Here is a 27,544-nt window from a genome sequence, read left to right as displayed (position 1 = left end):
AAGCTGAAAATTTCTAGTCTCTTTAATCTCTCCTCATATGGGACCCATTGCAAACCCCTAATCATTTAGTTGCCCTTCTCTGAACCTTTCTAATGCCAGTATATCTTTTTTGAAAAGAGGAGACCACATTTGTACACAGTATTCAAGATGTGGGTGTACCATGGATTTATATAAAGGCAGTAAGATATTCTCTATCTTAGTCTCCTTTTTTTAATGATTCCTAACATCCTGTTTGCCCTTTTGACTGCTGCTGCACTCTGCATGGTAGTCTTCAGAGAACTATCCATGATGACTCCAAGATCTCTTTCCTGATTATTTGTAGCTAAATTAGCCTCCATCATATTGTATGTATAGTTTGAGGGTATTTTTTCCAGTGTGCATTACTTGACATTTATCCACATTAAATTTAATTTGCCATTTTTGTTGCCCAATCACAGTTTTGTGAGACCTCTCTGAAGTTCTTCACTGTCTGCTTTGGTCTTAACTATCTTGAGCAGTTTAGTATCATCTGCAAACTTTGCCACGTCCCTGTTTACCCCTTTCTCCGGATCATTTATGAATAAGTTGAATAGGATTGGTCCTAGGACTGACCATTGGGGAACACCACTAGTTACCCCTCTCCATTCTGAACACACCAATGGGCGAACCTGGAGAGAGGAGGTGGCAGCCCTTCGATAGGTCAGCTGGTAGAGCAAATGACTGGAGCCAGCACTCAGGAAGTCATCCTGATGTCGCCCTTCTGACTCCAGCTTGAAGGAGAGCTTCTTTTTCTTCCCCTTGCTGACAAAGAGCAAGAGAAGAAAGAAAGGTCAGGTACTTCCAATACTGGGCTCTGGGCCCCCTCAAAGCTGCAAGGGAGTTTAGCAAGCAAAAAAGGTAAAACCGCAATGAAGTATTACCCTGGACTCAATGGCATTTCTCCATTGGTCTGTCTGCTTTGGGGCAGGGACAATAACACGTTTCTGCTGCATTCGTTATTTCAAAGGGCGGTTTAGGATTTTCATTCTCATACACTGTGCACAAAGCAGGACTTAACACTCAGTGTAACCTAAATGAGCAGCCCACAGATTCTGGCAGCCACAAAGAGCATTTGGTGTGAGAGCCCAGACCTGCCCCTGCCCAGCTCCAGCTCCAGCCTCAGGGGCGGAGGGTCATCCACGACCTACCAGCTGCTAACTCCTAAACTTTCAGTAACTCTATTATCAGTGCCTGGAGTGTAATTTAAACCATAAGAAAAACTACACTGGGCTAGACCAAAGGACCATCTAGCTCTGAATCTTGTCTTCTGACAGCAGCCAAGAGCAGGTGCCCCAAAAGCCACTCAACAAGGCACCACTGAGGGTTATTATCCCTGCCCCAAAAGCAGACAGACCAAATGGAGAACTGCCATGACTCCAGGTAATACTTCCCTGCGGTTTTTACCATTTCCACTTGCTAAACTCCCTCCCAACCTTCTGGGCTCCTAGAGCAGGGTACTGAGCCTGAGCTGAGACACGTACACTGCAACTTTACAGCCCAAGCCACATTACCCTGATTACTCCAACACAGGCCTGCCCTGGGTGTTTCATTGCACTGGAGATGTACCCTAACATTATGTCTACACTCTGATTAACACACCCATGGCAGTTCTCTCAAAGCTCAGGTCAGCTGACTCAGGTTTATGGGGCTGGGACTGCAAGACTATAAAATGACAGTGCAGACATATGGACTTGAGCCCAACCTCTGAGACCCCACGAGGGGTGAGGGTTTCTGAACCCAGGCTTCAGTGTGAACACAAATATCTGCACCACAGTTTTTTATCCTCTCAGCCTTAGCATAATGAGCCCAAGTCAGATGACCCAGGCCAGCCATCCTGCCATCTTTATCCCGGGAGAGATGGACTCTAAGGGTACGCTCCCATTGCAATGTAAGCCCAGGAATGACAAGCTGTGCTAAAAGCAGCATCCTGCAAGCCCCATATTCACCACCCTCATATAGTGATGATACGTTTTGAACAAAGTCTGCCTGGTGAGGGATCATTTTAAAAATCTTGAAGTGTTCATTTGTTGAACATTAATGTCTTCTTGCATTCTATGGGCTCACAATAGTTTGGGAAATTATGAAGTTTGCTCTGTGTGCATTACAGAAATATGTTATGAGGTTGGGAAATGCCCACCACCAGCCTTTCAGGTGAAAAAATGGAGGAGCCAGACTCTCTGCTGGCCCATTGAAGGTATCCACACTCCCAAGGACTATTCCAGGAACCGTGTAAAATGCAGACTTCTCCGAGATAGCACAGAGACAATGGACAGTGCTTGAGTCATGTCGTAGCAAAGGTACTTTCTAGCAAGTTGGAAAGAAACTATGAAAGGGAAGTAGAGACATTATGAATTGGCCTCTCTCCCCCACAACTCAACAGCTGGAAACACATCTGGAGGACAAAGACTGAAATGAGATAAATCAGAAGAGAATAACAATAATACATTCAAATCAAAGTCCTCAAACAGACTGGTATTGGTTTTTCAGCAGAAAATTTTCAGTTTGGGGAATTTTCTTTTCCCAGTCAGACCTTGCCAAGGGAAGCAGGGAGAAAATGTTTGAGTTGCCTTCTTCAGGACAGCTTGCCCTAGACATTCTAGCTGTGGGTCACTGTCATGGCCTTGCTGAGAAATGGGATATTTTTATAATTTTGAGGAGGTCCCAGGGTGTTTGGGGGAGATTATGAGGATGCTACCTTTTGAGATAAAAACTAATAAATACAGAACTAGAGAATTTCTTTTTTGAGAAATCTGAGATTTAGACATTTTATTTAAAGCTGGGGGGGGGAGGAGAGAGGGTGGTCTGAGTTTCTGAGAAGGTTTTTGTTTGCAAGAAGCATTATTGTTTGATCTGTCATTGTACCAAAGGGGAAATGGTTGTCTGTAAATGCGGGGTGAAGACTAAAAGCATCCAATGAGGATGGGATTCAAACCCATGCATGCAGAGCATAATGGAACAGGAGTCCATCACCTTAACCTCTCAGCCACCTCATCTGACATGCTAAAAAAGGGACAGTAGGAGAAATCTAAGGCCGGCACTGCTAGGGACACTAAGGAGTTTTTAAATACTAAGCAGAAGCAGGGGCTGAATGAGCTCCCTCCTCACATCTAGCGAGCAGCTGTGGGAGAGACTTCAGGAACAGACTGTGTTTGCATAGACACACCTACTCTGCCTAGCTATGCAGCATGATGGGGCCGTTTCCCCAAAATGACCAGTTGTGGCAGGTTACAAATCACTTTAGCACTGAGTGATATTAAATGTTATTATCCTTCCTGTATGAGTGAAGGGCAGCAGAACATACCTAGTCGGTCCTGATGGAGGGATAGGTGGGTGAGGATAGCTTTTATTGGACTGTATAGAAGTGATTGAGGACATCACCCTAAACCAGTGGTCCCCAAACATTACACACTGTGCCCTCTTATCCATGTCTGTGGCCCTCAGAAGCCACAGTCGAAAACCGGGGCTGGGAGTGAGGCTGTTGCTTGCTGTGGAGAGGGGTGCAGACAAGGGTGAAGGGGGTCAAGGCTCATCTGCGAGCCAGAGGCCAAGGCTGTGGGTGGGGTTGAGGAAACACTGGGACAGAGTAGGGCGCAGTGCTGCTTCCTTCATGGGGGCTGGCTCGGGCCCTGAGGTGCCCCCATGACTGTTCCTCTGTGTCCCCTAGGAGTCATGCCCCACATTTTGGGGAGCACTGAAGTCTACTCGCTAATCAGGGGTTAGTGATGCCAAAGGCCAGGGAAAGGGAGAACAAGTGCAGGGGCCCCCAGCACCAGAACCATGCCCCCTTCACTTCTGTCTGTGGATCTGCCCCCTTTCTGCCCCTTCCATTCATGGCCCCATCCACTATGTCACCTCTGTTCCACCCCTTCCCCCACTGGCCCCACCCTATCACTCCTTTACCCCTGCAACCACTGTGGCCCCGAGACCAGAGAAGCTCTATGCCCCTGCTGCAGCTCCCGGGCCGTAGCAGGGAGTGGGAGCTCCTTCAGCCCTGGGCTGACATGGGGCAGACTTTTCCAGGGGGGCCCAATTTGGCCAGGGCCCCTAGTCATAGGCCCCACTGCCCCCTTGGCGACGCAAGGTTTGGGGACGCTGAGCCCCACCCCCGAGCCTCCATTACGAGCTGCCCAGGCTACTACTGCTCAGTGTGTGGCCAGTCTCCCTGTGTTCTCTGCTGTTCGTGCTGGGGAGCCTGGCCGGCCTTAGGGATGGGGCCCCTCGGCAGCCACCCAGGGCTCCAAGAGGTCAAAGGGCACTATGTGCCAGTGCAAAGGTGCTCACTGCTCTCCCCTGCCCCAGTTGCTCCCCCGTGGCCCCATAGAGGGTTTTGGGGAGCGAGGAGCAACACTATGTGCTCCATGCTTCCTGGTCACTTTCCCCACCTGGGCTGTGCTGTGAGGGGAGCATCAGAAGCTGCTGCTCTCTGCCCTCCCCTTATGCAGCCTGTCTGAGGAAAGTGACCTGGATGCAGGGAGCTCGGATGATGTCGCTTCTCGCCCCCACAACCCCTAGGGGTGCCCGGAGGAGCAGCGTTCCAGGGAGGAGCTGGCAGCAATGCCAGCTGCTCCATGCACACAGGTCAGTTTCCCCCGTGGGTGCAGGAGGGGGTGCAGGGGTTAGGGGTGAAAGGGGTGCAGGAGAGGGGCAATGGCTGGTGGCACAGGAGGGAAGTTGTGGGAGTTAAGGGCAAAGGGGACACAGCGTAGGGGTTAGGGCACAGGAGGGGGCAAGAGTTGGGGTGAAGGAGGCGCAAGGGTTGGGAGTGCAGAGCTAGTGGTAAAGGGGGAGGTCGATCGTCCAGGGGTGATGGGGAAGTGCCTAAGTACACGTTTTGCCCAGGGCAGCAGTTCCCCTAAAGCTGGTCCTTGATACATTTCTTGCCTGGGAGGGAGAGCGTAGAAAGGAAGGAGTCCTAGCAGCTCTTCTGGGAGCACAGGTGAAGAATGACTCCCCTTTCTCTAGATTCTCCCTGTGGGGCTCTGGGGCAACAGAGCCGCATAGCTTCCACCCGCTTTCTCCAGATTGTCTGTGCTGGGCTCCTGTGGAAGTTACAAAAGGCAACAATTACCTGACGTTTCTCAGCCACCATGGACAGAGCCGCACAGCTTCATCTGTAAACTCTACAGGTTCAAATCAAGTCTCTGAAGTCCATCCACAGCTGGGACGGGTCATTCAGTCCTTTGTAGAGAGCATCAGTTTGTAGCAAAGTCCCTCCAGAGGTTCTAAGGGCTGGAGGAAATATGCCTTCTAGTGAGCTATTTAAAGAGCTCCACCTGTTTAGCTTATCAAAAGAAGATTGAAAGGTGACTTCATTGAAGTTCCTTAATGGAGAGAAAATATTGGCTCTTAAAGGGCTCTTTAATCTAGCAGAGAAAAGCATAACAAGACCCAATGGCTGGAAGGTGAAAAGAGACAAATTCATTTTACACTTAAGGGACAAATAATCAACAGCGAGGCTGATTCATCATAGAAACAAGCTACCAAGGAAAGTGGTGGATTTGTCATCTCCTGATGTCATTCAATGAAGACTAGATGCCTTTCTGGAATGTGTTTGCCCCCAAAGTAGCTATTGTGTCATACAGGAGGCCTGTGATATGCAGGAGGTCAGATTAGATGCTCCAATGGTCTCTTCTGGCCATTAAGTCGACTAATTTCTGAAAAACTGAGTGTAGCATTGGGAGCAGCATCTGATGTTTTACTGTCTAGCCGGCTTGCTGCATAGAACAAAGGCTCTTTGAGTGGGGTGATCCACAGGGAGTAGCTCAAACCTCCAAAGTGCCAGGCCAGGAGAAGGACATTAGCACAGCAAGGGAGGGATGTGGCAGTGACATCACAAAGGCCTTTTGCAGGACCTCTGACTATTGGTCAAAGGTGGTGGGGAGGTGGTGACCTCACAGAGAGATGCTGACATCAGACTGGCAGGACAGGAGCGAGGGGCCAGGGAAACCTCAGAGACCCCTGTGGCTTTGCTTCAGCAAGTCTCCTTCTCGAGGTTTCTCTTTGAGGACTGAGAGAGTATTTGGGTTCACGTATGTGAGCGCCAGGAGGAACCTCTTTCGAGTTTTCTCCTTCCTTTTTCCTGTTTTTACTAGAAAACAGCCATCCCTGTTTGGAAGGTAAGAGCCTCCTCAAGCGAAAGGGTGTCCTGGGCGTGTCACAGTTCGGATGCCAGTGGCTCCCCCACACTGTAAGGAAGCTCCCGCCGTCTGCTCTGTGTTCGCGGTGCTGGAGAGAGCAGCAATCCACGGCAGTGATTTGCTCCTGGCTGCCAGAGCAGAGCAGCAGGCTCAGCTGTCAGAACTTCCCAGACCAATGAAAGGGGAGGGGCTCATAGCTCTGTAGCAGGAATGCAGGGCAGGCGAGTTCACGGCGAGCATTGTGGGATACTGGAGGAGTCCAGTTATGGTGATATAATGAACAGCAGCGTCTACTCTGTCACTTTAAGTTTGCTGCAAAAAGCTCTAGACCTCCCATCGAAGTTGTTTTATTTTGTCAGCAAAACAGGGCAGTTTTGTCGCCAGACGTGGCATTGCAGTTTGTACACCAGCCACAAGCTGCCGACTGAGGTAGCCTTGTGTGTTTTTTACACACCTGAGCAATATAATTCTGCTGAAACAACTTTGTAGTGCAGACCTGGCCAAAGATTCACTCACACACAACTTGTAAGGAAAACGTCACCTGCTCCTCTGCTTTGCAGAATCCAAACACAAACAAAGCTTGTCATGCCCCGGTGGCGATGGCAGGGAGTCAGGTGTGGGCAGACAGTGCATTTTAGCCACCCACAGGCACAATGGCTTAGCTGGCTAAAGCATATGTTTTGTAAACAGGAGATCCTGGGTTCAACTCCCAGTGGTGCCTTGTTGACTGGTTGTTGGGGCACCTGTTTTTGGCTACTGTTAGAAGACAGGATTCAGAGCTAGATGGGCCTTTGGTCTAGCCCAGTGTGGTTTTTCTTATGGTTTAAATAACACTCACAGGCACTGATAATAGAGTTACTGAAAGTTTGGGAATTAGGAGCAGGTAGGTCAGTGGTCCAGTCCCCACACAGATGACACTCTCCCTCTGGGACAGGGGCAGGTCTGAGCTCTCACCCAAATGCTCATTACGGCTGCCAGAATCTGTGAGCAGCTTGTTTAGTTTACGCCCAAAGTTGAGTCCTGCTTTGTGCATCGTGTGTGAGAATGAAAATCCTAAATTGCCTTTTGAAATAACGAATGCAGCAGGATGTGTTATTGTCCCTACCCCAAAACAGACAGACCAATGGAGACATGCCGTCGTGTCCAAGGTAATACTCCACTGCCATTTTACCTTTTTTGCTTGTTAAACTCCTTTGATCTGCCCGGCCCAGGCTGTCCTCTGCCTCAGCTGCTGCTCCTGGCCCTCTTTAAAGTCAAACATGCAGGGGCCCCGGGGGAACAGGCTGGGACAGGGCAGCAGCCTGGGTTGGGCTGGGAAGATGCTGGGAGTTCTGGTTCCCTGAGAACTGGCCCAGCTCCCTTCTCAACAGCGAACAAATCAATTCCATGTCCCCTCCCCAGAAAAATCAGCCTGGAGCCAAGAGCAGCAGGGGACGATTCCCTCTAGTTCCCACCGAGGCAGGAGAGAACCCAGGGTGTTTCTAGAAGGGCTTTTGGAACTGACGTGGGGAAACCAGTCTTTAACAACAGGCAGTTCCAGTTTAAGCTAAGTGTTTTTAACAATTTCTACAACATTAAAAAACCCTTCAATCATAGTGTCACCATCCATAAAATTGCTTCACCCTTATAGGTTCCTAAGTGCACAACTAAACATCTCTTCAAATCCAAAGGAGTGGAGATCAGTCAATGTTCAGAGTCATCCCACAGAAAAGACCATGTTGTCATACACACTGGCCCGATCATGTGGCCATCGCCTTTCCCTCCTCTCTGTTAAAAGTTTCAGTATTTTGCAGAGAAACTTTTTTCCCTCAGGAGAGACCTGGGAACCAGGGCTGCCAGCCAGACAAACACGTTTAAGAGGAGGCGTCATCTGTCAAAAAATGATCTCCCTCCTTCAGTTCAGTGACACCCTGAAATGTTACTTATCCTGGCAGATCCAGAGGATTGAAAGCAGCTACATCAAACCCCTGTGTAGCTAACAGGAATGAACACCAACACTCCCTTGTATCTGAAGAGATGTTTAGTTTTACCCTTGGTAAACTACAAGACTAAAGGGAAAGGCAGTGATGGTGTCAAATATAAAGAGTGAAACACAAAACAATCATCATAGTTATGCCCATAGTGACTGCAAAATCTTTCTATATTCTTCTTATTATCATCAGTGTATTATTTTCTCTGGCATCTAGACATTGACTAGACCTTGACCAAGAAATTTGGATCTTGATAAAATAATTGACTACCCCTGGTTAAGGCAATGGACTTGACACCCACTCAGGCAGTGATTAGCTGCCAAAATCTTAACAACCGGTTCCCTATAAAAAGTTCTGATTTAAGTGGGGGGGAGTGGAGGAGGGGTTGGGGGAGGAGAGACATATCCGTGGGGCCGGGAGCCCCTGCAGGGCCTGGGGCAAATTGCCCCACTTGGCTCCCGGCAACCCTAGATCTTGCAGCCCCTTCCCCCCTTACCTTGCCAGCAGCTCAAAGCAGCAGGACAACTCAGGAGCTCAGCTGAGCTGCCCAGCTGCTGGTCATGCTGCAGCTCTGCGAGGGGGTGGGGGGTCTGTGGGGAGACATCCTCATGGGGCCAGGGGCCCAGGGAAAATTGCCCCACTTGCCCACCCCACCCCCATGGCCCCGGAGCTTGCAGCCCCCTTACCTTGCCGGCAGCCTAGAGGTCAGCTGAGCTGCCCAGTTGCTGGCCATGCTGCAGCTCTTCTGGGTGGGGGAAGCAGGGGAGGGCCCGGGAGAGACATCCTAGTGGGGCCAGGGGCCCCTGCAGGGCCTGGGCCAATTGCCCCACTTGCCCCCTCCCCGCCCTTCTGACCAGCCGTGGAGCGTGCAGCAAGACCCCACACACACCTTGCCGGGCCTCTCAAAAAGTGGCAGCAGGACAACTCTTGAGCTCAGCTGAACTGCCCAGCTGGTGCCGGCAGTTGGCCATGCTGCAGCTGGGGGGAAGCGGAGGAGGGGCCCGGGAAGCCTCAGACTCCCCAGCTGGGAATCCTGGGAGCAACAGGATTGTCCGGTCCTTGGACTGGAGTTCTTTGTCCACCTCCTGGCCCTTTAACAACTCGTTCTCCACAGAGGTCTAATTTTAGCAACCGGTTTTTGGGAACCTGTGAGAACCGGCTCCAGCTCACCACTGCACTCGGGTGTCTCCATGCAGGTTGAAGTGCTAACAACAGTGGCTGCCTTACAGCCATAGCTTTTAATCAGGGCAATACATTGATACAAATTCCTGTTAAATCATTTCTCAGCCAGAGTCCATCGCCCACATTCCTTAGGGCATTGGGCCACCATGTGGACGTTTCATTTCCCTCCTCAATTTCACACAGAGGCACAATTTCCTTTGCACAGATCCAATAACAGTAAAACCTCCCTGTGTCTCTGGTCTGAGCCAGGGCATTCGATTGCAGTGAACCCTTCTCTCCTGCAATGGCAATGGTCAGACAGAGGGGACATGGTCACCTGCATCCCTGCCAGGGAGATATTGGCTCGGCTCTTTCTTTCTGCTGCTGTTGTTAGTCCATGAAACATCAGGGATGGAATGCAAGGCTGAGCTCACACACCAGTCCACATGGCAAGAGAGTATAAAATGCTGTTGCCTTGCCTCCATCTTGTTTTCAATCCTGCTTCATACCTCTGGAGGGACTTTACTACAAACTGAAGCTCTCTACAAAGGACTGTATGACCCATCTCAATCCAGAGACTTGATTTGTTTATTCCATCACTGCTACAAGCCTGAACCAAGAACTTTGCCATTCCTGGGTGTGAAAGGTTCAAATCCATGTGCATTTTATATAACAACCTGGTCTATGGATTGTGCCAGCTCTTTTCCACACACAAAGTCCAGATTATGGTCAAGCGACCAGAGGCCTATCAAATAGGGATCAGCTAAGAGAAAGCTGGGGTAAACGGAAAGCCTTGCTTGCTAAGATAGGCCTGGTCAGCAAGTTGCCAGGAGTTGGCGCTAAGAACTAACGAATAGTGTCTTATTCAGAGTTGCAGATTGAACAAAGAATCCCTTTTCCTATTGTGTTAGTCTCCTCTGTAGGGAAACGTTCTTCCCACAGATCCAACTTTGAGTTTATAAGAAGTTGGCACATGTCAGTATAAGATATGGGATTCTTCCACCTCCCTTCCCAGGAACTAATGCCTGCCTTAAGACACACAAAAAGCAATCTTTATTGCCATATACTTTCACTGTTTCTTTGCTTTAACCCCTAGGAATGTACCTGCTGGACAATCAAAGGAGTTGCTCCATTCCTATGGACCCCAAATCAGAATTCAACAGAGATATTTTATACTAATAACATTTTATCAAAGTATTCATTAAATGTTAACGTGCTAACTTGAGACCATGGGTGGAGACATTATGTAACCTGTTAACCATTGGCTAATATGCTTATTTTGTCTTGCTGCAAAACCTAAGCTGGGGTGCGGAACTGCCTACCCCGTCACTGTCCCCCACCCATGGAAAATCTATATATTCTGCAGTAATCAGTTAATTGACAGTGCCTCTGAGCTTAATAAGCAAGGTGACACTCCGCCAGCGCTGTGTGCAATAAACTCCTCTGCTTGACCTCTACACAGTGTGATTTATGTCCTTCAGAGAACAAAGAAAGAGGTGGAGGCCAGGTGACCAGGTTGCCAGGGAAACAGAACAAAGGACAGAAGAGGGACAAAAGGACCTGGCTGAGTTGGGCTGTTGGAAGCAAGGAGTCTGATGGTTTTGGGACTCAAGGGGAGAGCCCAGGCTCTGAGTTTTGGGTCTCATGAAGATGGACTTTGCTGAATCTTCCTACTTCCTGTGCTAACAAAGAACTTTCCCAGGCTGTATTCCAGAGCACTAACAAACCTTCTGTTTTACAACGCTGGCTGAGAGTCAATGGAGATTGTGGAAGTTAGGGGTGCATGACTCCTTTGGGGGGGGGCGTGTAAGGCTTTCCCAGGTGTCCTGCTAAGGTGACTCACTACAGGAAGCTCCTGGCATGGAACGGGTGCTGAAAGGTCCAAGGTCAGTCCCAGGTCGTGCTGAAGGCAAGGAGACTTCCCCCAGTGACAGAGTCCCCTGGGCAGTGTCACACTGGTGAGAACTCTGCCTGGGTTTGGCTCAGAGCTGTTCCAGAGCACTGAGCCTGTGTCAGCCCCCCAGCACGTGACCTGCAGGCGCCACTCTGGCAAAGCTCCCTGTCCCTGGGCTTTGGCATCACTAGCCCCTGCTTAGTGACTAGGGGTCAGTTTAGGACAGTGATTCCCAAAATGTGGGGCATGCCTCCTAGGGGGGCACAGAGGAATGTTCATGGAGGCACCTCAAGGTTGAGCCAGCCCCCATGGAGGGAGCACCACTCAGTCCCACTCTGTCCAAGCACTTTGCCTACCCTACCCTCAGCCTGAGCCCCTGGCCCAGCTGCAAGCCCCTTACCTGTGTCTGCACCCCTCTCACCAGCAAGCCACAGTCCCACTCCCAGCCCTGGTTCTCGACCGCGGCTTCCAAGGGCCCACAGCCATGGTTAAGAGGGCACAGTGTGAAAAGTTTGGGGACAACTGGTATAGGATGATGTCCTCAATCACTTCTATGCAGTTCAATAAAAGCTATTCCTCACCCACCTACCCCTCCATCAGGACCAACTAGGTATGTTCTGCTGCCCTTCACTCATACAGGAAGGATAATAACATTTCATTCCACTCAATCCTAAAGTGATTTGTAACCCAACACCAGCCAAAACTCGTCATTTTGGGGAAGCGGCCCCATCATGCTGCATACTTAGGCAGAGCAGGTGTGTCTATGCAAACACAGTCTGTTTCTGAAATCTTTCTCCCAGCTCCTCACTAGATGTGAGTTGGAAGCATATTCAGCCCCTGCTTCTGCTTCGTATTTAAAAACTCCATATTGTCGCTATCACTGCTGGCCTTAGATTTCTCCTCTTGTCCCTTTTTTAACAGTTCAGATGAGGTGGCCAAGTGGTTAAGGTGATGGACTGCTGAATCCATTATTCTCTGCACGTGTGGGTTCAAAATTAATCCTCATCAGATGCATTTAGTTTTCACCCCTCCTTTATAGATAACCATCTCCCCCTTTGGTACAATAACAGACACAACAATGTTGCTTCTTGCAAACAAAAACCTTCTCAGAAACTCAGACCGCCCCCCTTGCTTTAAATTAAATTTCTAAATCCCAGATTTCTAAAAAAAAATTTCTCTAGTCCTGTATTTCTTAGTCTTTATCTCAAAAGGTAACATCCTCATCATCTCCCCCAAACACCCTGGGACCTGCCCAAATAATTAAAAGACCCTCATCCTTAGCAAGGCCACAACCGTGAACCAGAGCTAGTGTCTAGGCCAAACTGTTCTGAAGGAGGCAACTCAAACATTTTCTCCCTGCTTCCCTTGGCAAGGTCTGACTGAGAAAACAAATTTCCCCAGACTGAAAATTTTCTGCTGAAAAACCAATACTAGTCTGTTTGGGGACTTTGATTTGAATGTATTATTATTATTCTCATCTGATTTATCTCAGTTCAGTGTTTGTCCTCCAGATGTGTTTACAGGTATTGAGTTGTGGGGGAGAGAGGCCAATTCATAATGTCTCTACCCCCCCTTTCATAGTTTCTTCCAACTTGCTAGTAAATACCTTTGCAACGACGTGAGTCAAGCAGTGTCCATTGTTGCTGGGCTATCTCGGAGAAGTCTGCATTGTACATGGTTCCTGGGATAGTCCTTGGGAGTGTGGATACCTTCAATGGGCCAGCACCGAGTCTGGCTCCTCCATTGTCACATCTGAAAGGCTGGTGGGGGGCATTTCCCAACCTCATAACGTATTTCAGTAATGCACACAGAGCAAAGCTTCATAACTTCCCAACCAATGCGAGCACACACAATCCAACAAGATATTAATGTTCAACAGATCAAGACTTTTGAAATGATACCTCACAAGGCAGACTTTGTACAAACCATGTTACCATTATATGAGAGTGGTGAATATGGGGCTACCAGGGTGCTGCTTTGAGCACAGCGTGCCACACCTGGGCTTCCATTGCAATGGAGACGTACCCTTAGAGTCCATCCCTCCTGGGATAAATATGGCAGCATGGCTGGCCTGGTTCATCTGACTTGGGCTCATGGAGCTAAAGCTGAGAGGCTAAAAATTGTGGTGCAGATATTTGTGTTCAGACTGAAGCCTGGGTTCAGAAACCCTCACCCCTCTGAGGGGTCTCAGAGATTGGGTTCAAGTCCCTATATCTGCACTGTAATTTTATAGTCTTGCACAGCCCAAGTCCCATAAGCCTGAGTCAGCTGACCTGGGCTTTCAGACAGGTGCCCTGGGTGTTTTAATCACAGTGTAGATATAACATTAGGCTACGTCTCCAGCGCAATGAAACACCCATAGTTGGTCTATGTCACATTAATCAGGATCATGCAGCTAGGTCTGGAGTAAAGTTGCAGTGCACATGTCTGGGCTCAGACTCAGTACCCTGCTCTAGGAGCCCAGAAGGTTGGGAGGGAGTTTAGCAAGTGGAAATGGTAAAACCGCAATGAAGTATTACCCTGCACTCTATGGCATTTCTCCATTGGTCTGTCTGCACTGGGGCAGGGGCAATAGCACATCCTGCTGCATTTGTTATTTCAAAGGGTGGTTTAGGATTTTCATTCTCAGACACTGGGCACAAAGTAGGTCTCAATCCTGGGTGTAAAGTAAATGAGCCGCTCACATATTTTGGGAGCCACAATGGGCATTTGGTGTGAGAGCTCAGACCTGCCCCAGCCCCAGAGGGTGGGGGTCATCCTTGAGGGGACGGGACCACTGACCTATCAGCTCTTAACACCTAAACTTTCTGTAACTCTATTATCAGTGCCTGTGAGTGTAATTTAAACCATAAGAAAAACCATACTGGGTTTGACCAAAGGTCCATCTAGCTCTGAATCTTGTCTTCTGGCAGTAGCCAATGCCAGGTGCAACAAAAGCCACTTCCGAAGGCACCACTGGGAGTTGAACCCAGGATTGCCTGGTTTAGGAAACAAGGGCTTTAGCCAGCTAAGGAATGCAAATGTGAATTTTGTCTTAATGGGCCACTGACAAAAGCATCCCAGACAGAAAAGCAACAGGCTAAAAAGAAACCTAGCAGCTGTTGCAGTAGTTCAATTGGGTGAGTGCTAAGCTAAAGGTCTGTGGTTCAATCCCAAGCTCTGGCAGGCTCTTCTTTCTCCCTTTGTGCAGGACTGGGCTGTTTTCTGACAGTGCAGCAGTTCCTTTAACTGCCACAAACCCCTCATATCAGGCTATGCAGCAGGAAAAGACAGCATGGGCTTCTGCACCGAGCTGGCCACCTGCCCTTTCATTCTTCTCTTGTTCTTCCTCAGCAAGGGGAAGAAAAAGAAGCTTTCCTTCAAGCAAGGTTCAGAAGGGCGACGTCAGGATGACTTCCTGAGCACCAGCTCCAGTCCTCTGCTCGCCAGCTGAGCTATTGGAGGGCTGCCACCACTCGCTCTACGTTTCCCCATCAGTGTGTGCCAGGGTGAGCACAAGCTAAGCAGACAGAGTTTCGGTAGTGTAGTGGTTATCACATATGCCCAATACACAAAAGATCCCTGGTTCAGAAACAGGCTGGCTTCCTTTTCTCAGATCCCCTTGCTGTCCAGGAAGGCGCTCCTCCTTCTGCTATTGGCCTGTCCCTGGGATAACTCCAACCCCTGCATGACAGAGGGTGCTGATGTAAATGGAGAAAACACCTTGGTGTCAGTCTGGAGAACCTAGAGCACTTAGGTGTGTCACCTTTTGGAGGCTTGTGGCTTGGCCTCCTCTCCCCTTGGAGGTTGGCCTATAGATTGATGGCTTTAGAGGTGGGGGCTGGGCTGGCTGTGAGCAACTGGGATCCAGGAAACCCCCATCTGCCTTTCTGAGGGCCGAACCCATGGAGGTGTGGTTGGCTTCTGGGAGATAGACCCCTTGCCTGCCTCTTGGCATCCCAGAGATGGCTACTTGCAGGTCAGGAGAAGTGGAGTTTTGGGGGGAAGGAAAAGAAGCAATGGTGAGGCTGAGTGGGCTCCTTTCTGGCCAAGATGGTCGGCTGTGGAGTCTGGGATTTGCCTGTAAGCCATAAGTGGACTTGGTGAAGTGAAAACCGCTGCTTCATTCTGGCTGACCTGGGGGTGCCATTGACGACTTGGGAGTGGGGGCGGGGGGCTGGCTGTGAGCAAAAGGGATCCAGGAAGCCCCAGCCTGCCTCACCAGGGTCCGAGTCTTCTTCTTCTCTCCTGCTATGGGAAGCCCAGCCTTAAGCCTGCAAAGCATGTGCTGCAGCTTGAGCATTAAGCCTTCCTGTGAGGCCTGTGCGGGAGCTGACCATGGAACCCTGTGCAGTACTGTTGGGGGAAATCATAACTGCAAATTATTCTGGCCACAAGATCAAGCCGTTGGGTCGAATGGGGCAAGCTGGAGGCCTGGAGACTTAGTCCGCAGGGCTAGCAGGTCAAGCCGTTTTCCCGCATGTGGGGGAGGCAGCTGCTGTGGTTCGCCTTTCCTGCGGTATAATCCAGGGGTGCAAGGCTGCAGAGCTGGGGGGAATTGGCGGGAGGCTCTCTATCATTAGTTTTATGAGTGGCTGGGAGAAGCATTCATGTAACTCAGTTGGATGTGCCCCGACCTGTGGATGTCTGTGTAAGTGAAATATGTGCCAGAGATTTGCAGCCTGTCACAGCATCACAGTGTGAGAGGGAATCCAGGTGGTGGGACACAGGGCTCAGGGGTCCCTCTGTTCAGGTTTCATCCTGTAGATCTCATCACAGATTTTCAACTACCACAGTGAATGTTCACTGAGACAGAGAGAGAGATGCCAAATGGTGATCTCCAGGGCCTGCGGACATCAAACGATAAGGAATTCTGCACACAGAGAGGACCCTGCTAGTGGAAAATGCCTTTGGAAAAGCCCCTTCTGTCACCAGCTGTGGTCCTACAGTGCTCAGTGCTCTGCGTTGTGGCCTCAAGAGCCATGGATGCAAGTTGAGTTACGATGACCTTTTTCGTTGTCCCCACGTTTCTTAGGTGCCTCCTTCTGACACTTGTCAGAAAAAAATGACCAGTTTCTTTTGGAAGCATCTGCACTGCAAGGCAAAGGCAGTCTTCTCTGCTTCCTCGAAAGATTGACCAAAAGGTGGGAAGAGCAGACATATTTGGCAAGGCACCACTGGGTGCTATATCTCTAACCTCCACTTTACCTGGCAGGTGCCTTGGCCAGCTTAGCCGCGGTGCTGCTCTCTGGGACTTTTCTCTCAGCTGCTCCATTTCTTATCAGTGACAATCAAAAGGAAGGTGACATGGCCTCTGTGTGTGGACATCCCCAGCGAACCCCAAGGACGTGCGGCACAGGCTCTCGTGTTGCAGCTATTGCAGTTGAAGCAATCGCCAGGCTAATGCCAGTCACAGCAGCCTTTTCATCAACTCCAGGCTTGTGATTTGATTCTTTCCAATGCTTCTCTCCAAAGAAGCCTTTTCCTTAGCAAGCAGTTACTTGGATACCAAGGGAGGTCTCTTCTGTTTCCTAGAAAAACACAGGAAAATGTGAGCAGAGGAGACAAAAGCCATACAACAAGGCACTACTGGGAGTTGAACCCAGGATCTTCTGTTTACTAGACAGGGGCTTTAGCCAGCTAAGCCATAGTGCCTGCCTCAAGAAAGTGTTTACAACTGTTCCATTTGATGGTCCAGGACAACACCTGCAAATTCCAAAGTACAGACCTTCCTCATTTCCCTCAAGCCTTGTAGACTTTGAGGTGTCTGGCTCTCTGTGCACAGAAAGCCACAGCTGAGTTTACAGAGGGCTTCTAACATGTGCTTCTCCCACCAGCCACTGTGATCATGTACTGATTAGTGATCTGTGTTTCAGTCACAGCAATCTTGGCTCAGTTCTGAGTCACGGTAACCTTTCCTTCAGCTCTAGACTTCTCATTAGCCACTTTCCAAGTGTGGTGGGGTGACTGCCCCAAACAATCAGGAAAAAAATTAAGGCAGCCTTGCAGAGGCGGTGCAGAACCCAGCCAGTCAGGAAAGGGCTTATTGGGAGAGCCAATCAGGAGAAGGCTTGCTGGAGTAGCCCAGATATAAAGGGCTGCTCAGCACAGCAAGTTAGTCACTCCTTGGAGTTTGAGGAGGGAGGATTTGCTGCCTGAAGGAAGGAGAAGGAGAAGGAGAAGGAGAAGGAGAAGGAGAAGGAGAAGGGGAAGGAGGGGTACCATGATCAGAGTAGTGCTGGGTGGGTAAGGGGAGCATGAGTGACCTCCTGGCTGATTACTGCCAGACAGAGGCCCTTATACAAAGGTGGAGGAAGGTGCTAGGTCTGTGGGGAAGTTTTCCAGGGAAACAGATGGTGAGGGTTGGAGGTGCACCCCTTTTGCCTCAGTCGCCACTGACACAGGTGGCTACACCCTAGATTGCAGCTGGCCACTGAGGCAAGTGTCTGGGTGAAGGACAGCTGCCCCCTGGAAGCGGGGAGAGAACTGAGTGGGGCACAGCCGGAGGGCTCTGTCCATAAGAGGACATTGAAGTCCTGAGAGCGACATGGGTCCTAATGATAGAACAGATGGCAGCCAGATGCCACTGGATGAAGGTGCACTGGTGGACCAGACCTAATTGGCAGGACGGCCAACAGGAGGCACTGCAGTGGCGAGACATGCCCCCTGGCACCAAGACTCAGCCGCAAGGAAGGCTCTCTCTGTCTTGAACCACCACTTAGAAGGATTCTGATGACAGGTCTTTTCTTTCTTATGAAGAGAAACGAAAAAGGAGCCAAACGACACATTAGGTTCAGCAAGGAAGAACTGTCAGGCCAAGCCAAGATTTCCTGGTTACTAGGAAGGATCTTCAATCAGCTCTTCCCAAAGACCACTATCCAGAGGCCTTTTAACAGTTACTGCAGATGTTCACCACAAAAGAGACAAAGAGATGCCAAAATAGAGTTCTCCACTGCCTGCAGCCATCAAGCTACCAGGAGTTCTGTGCACAGAGAGGCCCCTGCTGGTGAAAAAAGGCTTTGGTAGAGACTCTTCTGACTCCAGCCGTGATCATATAGCGTTTAGCACTCTGTGTTGTGGCTTCAGCATCCACAGATGCAAGTTCAATTAGGAGATCTTTTTCTTGTCTCCACATTTGCCTAGTGACTCTTTTCAACATTTGTCACCAAAAAGACCTGTTTCTTTTGCAAGCAATGTACAGCTAGGCAAAGGCAGTCTTCTCCATTTCCTCAAAAGATCACCAAGCTGTGGGGAGAGGAGGCACATTCAGCCAGGCACCACTGGGTGCTGGATGCTGAATCTCTTCTTTATTCAGCAGCTGTCTGTGAAGGAGATAAATCTACACCGTGTAGAGGTCAATAAATGAGAGTCACCTTGCTTGTTAGGCTCAGAGACAATGTCAATCAATTGATTACAATAGAATACATAGGTTTTTCATGGGTGGGGGAAAGTGACAGGGTAGGCAGTTCCACACCCCGAGATAGGTTTTGCAGCAAGACAAGATAGCACATTAGCCAGTGGCTAGCAGGTTACATAATGTCTCCGCCTATAGTCTCAAGTTAGCAGATTAACATTTACTGAATACTTTGATAAAATGTTATTAGTATGAAATATCTATGTTGAATTCTGATTTGAGGTCCATAGAAATGGAGCAACTCTTTTTCATGGTCCAACAGGTACATTCGTAGGTGTTAAAGCAAAGAAACAGTGAAAGTATATGGCAATAAAGATTGTTTTCTGTCTGTCTAAAGGCAAGGCATCGGTCCCTTGGAAGGGAGGTGGAAGGATGCCATATTTTATACTGACGTGCCAACTTTTCATAAATTCAAGGTTGGATGTGTGGGAAGAACATCTCCCTACAGAATAATCAAACACAATAGGAACAGGGATTCTTTGTTCAATCTGCAACTTTGAATAAGACATGATTACTTAGTTCTTAGCTCCAACTCCTGGCAATTTGCTGACCAGGCCTATCTTAGCAAGCAAGGCTTTCCGTTTACCCCAGCTTTCTCTTAGCTGATCACTATTTGCTACACCTCTGCTCCCTTGACCATATTCTGGACTTTGGGTCTGGAAAAGAGCTGGCACAATCCATAGACCAGGTTGTTATATAAACTGCACATGGATTTTAACCCTTCACACTCAGTAATGGCAAAGTTTTTGGTTCAGGTTTGTAGCAGGGATGGAATAAACTGCATGTTCAGATCAAGTCTCTGGAGAACATCCACAGCTGGGATGGGTCATTCAGTCCTTAGTAGAGAGCTTTAGTCTGTAGCAAAGTCCCTCCAGAGGTATGAAGCAGGATTGAAGACAAGATGGAGATGAGGCATCAGCTTTTTATAGTCTCTTGCCATGTGGTCTTTGCTTTCTTTGTCCCAAGGACACTCTATCCAGCACGTGGCATAGAAAAAAACCTTAAAGTTCTGTCCATAGGCAGGTCCCTGCATACCTTGCCTTCTCTCAATGGGTCAGTTGCATAACTTGTGGTCCTTAATGAGCCATCAAGCAGGCTAGGCAGAACTGACACCAACTTGTCTGGCTGGGGTGTTCCCGAGAAGCGTAGCACAAGTTTGAAATATGGGCAGTATAGAGCCAATATTGATAATGTCAACAACAAAAATGATACACATGTAGAGATAGCATCATTATAATCAGCCAATCAGAACCTCTCCATACACCCCTTACACGACAACATTTCTACAATATTGGCTGCAAATATAGAACAGTGGTCGCAACGGTGATCTATAGAGTTACAGATTATGTCAATAACATCACAGGAGGTGACACAGCATCAGTGAGACTGATACTGAAATATTGCCTCCAGTTTTGGTGTCCTCATTTGAAAAAGATGTTGTGAAATTGGAGCTGGGGCAGCAAAGAGCCACCAAATGTTCTGAGGGCTGGAGAAAAATGCCTTCTAGTGAGCTATTGAAAGAGCTCAACCTGTTTAGCTTATCAAAAGAAGATTGAAAGGTGACTTCATTGAAGTGCCTTAATGGAGAGAAAAGATTGGCTATTAAAGGGCTCCTTAATCTAGCAGAGAAAAGCATAACAAGACACAGTGGCTGGAAGGTGAAAAGAGACAAATTCATATTACACTTAAGGCACAAATAAGCAACAGGGAGGATGATTCGCAACAGGGAGGATGATTCACCACAGGAACAAGCTACCAAGGAAAGTGGTGGATTCACCATCTCCTGATGTCATTCAATGAAGACTAGATGCCTTTGTGGAATGTGTTTGCCCCAAAAGTAGCTATTGTGTCATACAGGAGGCCTGTGATATGCAGGGGGTCAGATTAGATGCTCTAATGGTCTCTTCAGGGCATAAAGTTGACTAATTTCTGAAAAACTGAGTGTAGCGCTGGGAGCAGCTTCTGATGTATTACTGTCTAGCCGGCTTGCTTCCGAGAACGAACGCTCCTTGAGTGGGGTGACCACAGGGAATAGCTCAAACCTCCAAAGATCCTGGCCAGGGGCAGGACATTAGCACAGCAAGGGAGGGATGTAGCAGTGACATCACAAAGGCCTTTTGCAGGACCTCAGACTATTGGTCAAAGGTGGTGGGGAGGTGGTGACCTCACAGAGAGATGCTGACATCAGTCAGGCAGGACAGGGGCGAAGGGTCAGGGAAACCTCAGAGACCCCTGTGGCTTTGCTTCAGCAAGTCTCCTTCTCCAGGTCTCTCTTTGAGGACTGAGAAAGTATTTGGGTTCAGGTACGTGAGCACCAGGAGGAACCTCTTTCCAGTTTTCTCCTTCCCTTTTCCTGATTTTACTTGAAAACAGCTGTCCCTGTTTAGAAGGTAAGAGCCTCCTTGAGGTTTGAAACCTGTTTAGTCTGATCCATCTGGTGACAGATGAATTCTAGGCATGGAAAACACGAGCTTAAGGTGGCAGAATTTTATTCTGCACCTGGGATTTTATCCCTTAGAATCACTGGGGACATTAGGGTTTGTCCGTTTTGTTTCACCTTTTCCTCCATCCCTCCCTCCCTCCTTTCTCTTCTTCTCTTGCTTCTAGTGTCCCCTCGGGGGGGTGTGTGGGTGTAGGTGTGTGTGTGGGTGGGTGGCGGGGGAGTGCTCGGCAGCTCCCACTATGGGAGGTCCACCCAAAAATGTGGGGCTGAAATAGTGCTTGGGCAGTGATCCCCACCAGTGACCTGGCCATCCTTTGGGCTCTTTAGTGAGAACTCTCAGCCTCTCATCCTCAGTCTCTACCCTGATTGGCTGAGCTGAGGGTTATTGACAGGGAGGAGACTCAGGTCCTTGTTGTTCTCTTTGAAGACCAAGTAAATAAGTCATAACCACTTATATGTTTGATGAATATTGCTGCTTCTCTGCATTAATGGTCTCTGAGCAGTTCACGATTCTCTCTAACATTGCAGTTCTCCTCAAATACTTGCTGAATAATTACTGTGCACTGTTGTTGATCTGGAGCTCATCTGAGAGCACTTTATTCAGGTCATTCAATGTCTGAAATTCAAGATCCGATGGTTAGTTTGAACATCAAGGCTCTTGGGTCCTACTCCCAACTCTGCCACTGGCTCACTGTGTGACCTAAGACAAGTCAATTCTTCTTTCTCAGCCTTAGCTTCTCCCTCTTTCAAGTAGGGATAATAATGATCCGCTCCTACCTACCTTACGGTATGTGGAGGCAGGACTGGCTCTAGGTTTTTTGCTGCCCCAAGCAAAAAAAATTTGTCTGTCCCCCCATCCCCCTGGTGCCCGAGCCCTGGGCTCTCCCCACACCCCCTGTCTCCACAGCTCTGGGCCTCCTCCCACCCCCACCCCCCTGCTGCCCCACCCCTGGGCTCTACCCTCTGACCCTCACCCCCCTGCTGCCCCAGCCCTGGGCTCTCCTCCCCACACCCGCACTCCCTGCCAAGCCAGCCCTGGGCTTTTGTACACACACAACCCGTGCTGCCCCAGCTCTGGGATTTCCCCTCACCAGTGCTCCCCCACCCACACACCCCCTGCTGCCCCAGTCCTGGGCTCTGCCCCCTCCACCTGCACCCTCCTTCTGCCCCAGCCCGGGGTCACTGGTAACTTGCTCCCAGGGTGGGTCATTCAGCAGGAATTTTGGATGTGCACAGAACACAGGATTGGTTCCCACATGGTTACAGAGCTGCAGTAAAGTGAAACAATTTTCAGCTTGTGTGATTGGAAGATATCTGGATGCATATTGTAAGACTGTCCTCCATAAATGAAGAAAAGTTGAGGTGCCTTTATTATTCTTTCTTCCACTCTTTGTTTCTATGGGGAATTTGCCAATGCAATATCACTGTCTTTCGTTTAAACAAACAAAAAGGCAATGGCTGTTGAAAATAGCAATTCCAGTCCTAAAAGCCTCTGGGAAGCATTTCTTGCTCAATTTTATCCTACTTTTTCTACAGGAAATTACAGTGGATCAGTACATTTGTTTTGGGAGAAATAAAGTACCAGCTGCCCAAACTGAGCTTGAGCACTCCTGAATTTTGAGGTGTTCAGATCTGGAAGGCAGGTGCTAGATTCCCTTTCTGAATATTAGCTCAATCTGGAAAGGAAAAGTCAATTTCTGCTTCCATGGCTCAGAAGTGGAATTTCTCCTACGTGCCTCGTACTGTATCTAAAGCTGCCCAGGTCTAGTAGAGCCTCCCCTCCCTTACTCTGCATTTTAAATTCTAGTGGGACCAACATACGTCTCTTGCTAGGCTTCAGATAGAGAGGGGCACTGTCCATTTAGTCCCCCCAATTCCTTCTTTGGGGGCTGCAAGATGAGGTCACATCAGTATCCCTAAGCCAGTCTGGGGATGTCTTCTGATGGGGATCTCTGGGACAAAGCCTTCTACTTATTGGGCACATTTGTTCCCCATTCACAGTGCCACCCCGCTCTAGCAGTGAGCTCTCCATTCACAGCAAGCTGCAGCATGAGCTTTCAGCTACCATACTCCCTCCCCCACCCTTCCCTGTTGATAGCAGCCAAGGGAATGCTGGGAAATGTAGTTCTTTCCCTGCTCCAGGGCTGGCTCTATAGGCAGGGAGCTAACCAAGGAACTACAGCTCCCAAGGCCCCCTGTTGGTTCTCAGCTCCCAGGCCTCAGAGTAGCAGCTGTGTTAGTCTGTATCCGCAAAGAACAGCAGTACTTGTGGCACCTTAGAGCCTAACAAATTTATTTCAGCATGAGCTTTCCTGAGCTACAGCTCACTTCTTCGGATGCACAGAATGGGACACACAGACAGGAGATATTTATACATACAGAGAACATGAAAAGGTGGAAGTATGCATACCAACAGGAAGAGTCTTATCAATTGAGATGAGCTATCGTCAGCAGGAGAAAAAAAACACCTTTTGAAGTGATAATTAAGATGACCCATAGAAGGTGTGAGGAGAACTTAACATAGGGAAATAGATTCAATTAGTGTAATGACCCAATCGTTCCCAGTCTCTGTTTAAGCCTGAGTTAATTGTATCTAATTTGCATATTAATTCAAGTTCAGCAGTCTCTCTTTGGAGTCTGTTTTTGAAGTTTTTTTGTTGCAAAATTGCCACCTTCAAGTCTGTCAGTGAGTGGTTAGAGAGGTTGAAGTGTTGTCCCACTGGTTTTTGAATGTTATGATTCCTGATGTCAGATTTGTGTCCATTTATTCTTTTGTGTAGAGACTGTCCAGTTTGGCCAATGTACATGACAGAGGGGCATTGCTGGCACATGATGGCATATATCACGTTGGTAGATGTGCAGGTGAATGAGCCCCTGATGGCGTGGCTGATGTGATTAGATCCTATGATGGTGTCACTTGAATAGATATGTGAACAGAGCTGGCACTGGGCTTTGTTGCAAGGTTAGGTTCCTGGGTTAGTGTTTATGTTGTATGGTGTGCGGTTGCTGGTGAGTATTTGCTTTGGGTTGGGAGGCTGTCTATAAGCGAGGACTGGCCTGTCTCCCAAGATCTGTGAGAGTGAGGGATCATCTTTCAGGATAGGTTGTAGATCTTTGATGATGCGCTGGAGAGGTTTTAGTTGGGGGCTGTAGGTGATGGCTAGTGGCGTTCTGTTATTTTCTTTGTTGGGCCTGTCCTGTAATAGGTGGCTTCTGGGTACTCTTCTGGCTCTTTCAATCTGTTTTTTCAATTCAGCAGGTGGGTATTGTAGTTTTAAGAATGCTTGATAGAGATCTTGTAGGTGTTTCTCTCTGTCTGAGGGATTGGAGCAAATGCGGTTGTATCTTAGAGCTTGGCTGTAGACAATGGATCGTGTGGTGTGGTCTGGATGGAAGCTGGAGGCATGTAGGTAAGTATAGTGGTCAGTGGGTTTCCGGTATAGGGTGGTGTTTATGTGACCATTGCTTATTAGCACAGTAGTGTCTAGGAAATGGACCGCTTGTGTGGATTGGTCTAGGCTGAGGTTGATGGTGGGATGGAAATTGTTAAAATCACAGTGCAATTCCTCGAGGGCTTCTTTTCCATGAGTCCAGATAATGAAGATGTCATCAATGTAGCACAAGTAGAGTAGGGGCATTAGGGAACGAGAGTTAAAGAAGCGTTGTTCTAAGTCAGCCATAAAGATGTTGGCATACTGTGAGGCCATGCGGGTACCCATAGCAGTGCTGCTGACTTGAAGGTATATATTGTCCCCAAATGTGAAATAGTTGTGGGTGAGGACAAAGTCACAAAGTTCAGCCACTAGGTTAGCCGTGATATTATCGGGGATACTGTTCCTGACAGCTTGTAATCCATCTTTGTCTGGAATGTTGGTGTAGAGGGCTTCTACCTCCATAGTGGCCAGGATGGTGTTTTCTGGAAGATCACCGATGGATTGTAGTTTCCTCAGGAAGTCAATGGTATCTTGAAGATAGCTGGGAATGCTGGTAGCATAGAGCCTGAGGAGATAGTCCACATAGCCAGACAATCCTGCTGTTAAGGTGCCAAGGCTTGAGATGATGGGGCATCCAGGATTTCCAGGTTTATGGATCTTGGGTAGCAAATAGAATACACCTGGTCGGAGTTCTAGCCATGAGTCTGTACAGATCTGTTCCTGTGCTTTTTCAGGGAGTTTTTTGAGCAGATGGTGTCGTTTCTTTTGGTAACTCTCAGTGGGATCAGAGGGTAATGGCCTGTAGAATGTGGAGTTAGAGAGCTGCCTAGCAGCCTCTTGTTCATATTCCGACCTATTCATGGTGACAACAGCACCTCCTTTGTCAGCCTTTTTTATTATGATGTCGGAGTTGTTCTTGAGGCTGTGGATGGCATTGTGTTCAGTACGGCTTAGGTTATGGAGCAAGTGATGCTGCTTTCCCACAATTTCAGCCTGTGCACATTGATGGACGCAATCTATGTAGAAGTCCAGTCTGTTGTTTCGACCCTCAGGAGGAGTCCATGCAGAATCCTTTTTATTATAACATTGGTAGGAAGGATTCTGTGGGTTAGGATGTTGTTCAGAGGTGTGTTGGAAGTATTCTTTGAATTGGAGACGATAAAAGTAGGATTCTAGGTCACCGCTCCCAGGCTGGATCCCTCTTAGCTGCTGCCCCTGCAAATGGGCTGCCCCAAGTACCTGCTTGCTTTGCTGGTGCCTAGAGCCACCCCTGGGACCGACACATGTTTGTTTTCATCCTCTGAGCCAGGAAACCCACAAAAGCCTCTTCTTTTGTACTGGGGCAGGCAAAAATAAGGTGACACTAAATTATTCTGATTGCTAAAAGCAGGTTTAGGGAGTTGTGTATTTTTGAAAAAAAAAATAAAAAAAATAATATCCTTCTAACTAGCAGCATGAGATAAAAAAAGAACACAGACAAACCTTGTCAGTAAGGGCTAATGTCCTAAATGGGAAATCAGCAGCGGTTTGTAGCTGGGGGAGCGTGCAGTCTGAATGTGTACGACCTGACCCCAGCCCCCACCCCCACATAGCAGTAGGGCTTGGCACTCTCTCTGTGCATTGGTGTGGTGGCTGAGTGGTTAACCAAGCAGTGACAATTCAATGAGGTTCCCTGAGTCGGTTTCACTCCTCAGGAGGTTCTGCACAATAAAAATTCTGTGCACAATAGTTTAAAATTCTGCAAATTTTATTTGCCAATAAATAAATGTGGAGGCTCCAGCATGGCAGTGGGGAGCACAGGCTCCTGGATGCCCAGAGGTGGGATATCACCCTGCTGCCCCCTCTCCCTTCCAGGGAAACAGACTCTGTGGTGAGGCTGCACCTCTCTGCTGCCTACTCCCGGAGCTCCCAAAAGACTCCCCAGAACTGCTCACGAGGGGTGCATGACCACTCTTGTGGCTTCCCTTTGCTTCCCCATCAGAAAGCCTGAGCAGCTGGCCCCGGGTGATTTGAAAGGGCCCGGGGGTTCCTGCCACCACTACCGGCAGCACAGTGGGGCTAAAGCAAATTCTTGCCCATCCTCGCTTCACACGGCGCACCACTCCCAGAAGCATCTGGAACGTCCCTGTGGCCCCTGTGGGGTGTGTCTCTTGCACGCTGCCCCCACCCCAGTTCCCAACTCTGCCATTGGAACTGCGGCAATGGGAGCGGCAGGGGTGGTACTTGCGGGCAGCGGTGCCAGGGGACTCTCCCAGCCTCCTCCATGTAGGAGTTGTGCCAGATGGGGGTGTGGGTCACTTTCAGGAGCTGCCTGAGATAGGTGCCACATCCCAACCCCCTGCTCCAGCCCAGAACCTGCACCTCATGCACCCAAAATCCCTCCCAGAGCCTGCCACTGTCCCCCTTGCACCCCAACTCCCTCCCCCAGCCCAGATTCTGCACCCCATCCACACCCAAACTCCATCCCGGAGCCTGCCACCGCCCCCCCTGCTTTGTTGGCGGCTTTGTTCCAGCGGCTGGGGAAACACCACAACATTAAAGAAACCAACGGTACCAAGTCCTGCAGCATCACCTGTGGGGTTTCCACAAGAGCATCCATGCTGAGGAGCCAGTCAGCGTGTGACTGTATGACCAGATCAAACGACAGCTGGCTGAGTTCCAGGAGATGAGGCTGCAGCTGGCCGATATGAGCGGGAGCACTGAGTGAAGGGAGGGGCAGCTCCCCTAACATTTTTGCAGCCTGCAGGGAATGGAGACAAAGCAGGGGGATGCGGGGACTCAGGGCAGGACCTGTGGATCAGATAGTGCAGGACCACAGTCGATGGAGGAGGAGAGAGAGTCCCGCAAGAGGAAGCTGCTAGTGGGAAGCAGTAAGTGCAGGGTGAAAACCAGCCAGCTGAGAGTCACAGGGGTCTAGAAAATGAAATGGCAGCAGGTCCCATGGTGTAATGGGCAGCACTCAGGACTTTGGATCCTGGGTTTAAATTTCAGTGGGACCTCGTGGAGCAATGCTGGTTTCCTGCAAAGCCATGGAACTCAATGTGCTTGGCTCCCCTCCCTCAGGGTGAAATAGAGTGAGTTTTTTCCCTCCTGC

General features: G+C 49.1%; 1 long non-coding RNA gene and 2 other non-coding genes across 3 annotated transcripts in view; all 3 read right to left on the bottom strand.

The window, feature by feature from the left end:
* The window catches only part of LOC127041583 (uncharacterized), a 222,517-nt gene that overhangs the window by 90,094 nt on the left and 104,879 nt on the right, over positions 1 to 27,544 (bottom strand). The window lies entirely within an intron of this gene.
* On the bottom strand, positions 2,930 to 3,011 carry TRNAR-CCU (transfer RNA arginine (anticodon CCU)). The gene has a single exon. It is a non-coding gene; the product is annotated as a tRNA-Arg (tRNA).
* On the bottom strand, positions 16,741 to 16,814 carry TRNAT-AGU (transfer RNA threonine (anticodon AGU)). The gene has a single exon. It is a non-coding gene; the product is annotated as a tRNA-Thr (tRNA).

Source organism: Gopherus flavomarginatus (assembly GCF_025201925.1).
Source record: "Gopherus flavomarginatus isolate rGopFla2 chromosome 13 unlocalized genomic scaffold, rGopFla2.mat.asm SUPER_13_unloc_3, whole genome shotgun sequence".
Taxonomy (NCBI): domain Eukaryota; kingdom Metazoa; phylum Chordata; order Testudines; family Testudinidae; genus Gopherus; species Gopherus flavomarginatus.
The sequence above is the reverse complement of the archived record's forward strand: the minus strand, read 5'-3'. Positions and strand labels throughout refer to the sequence as shown.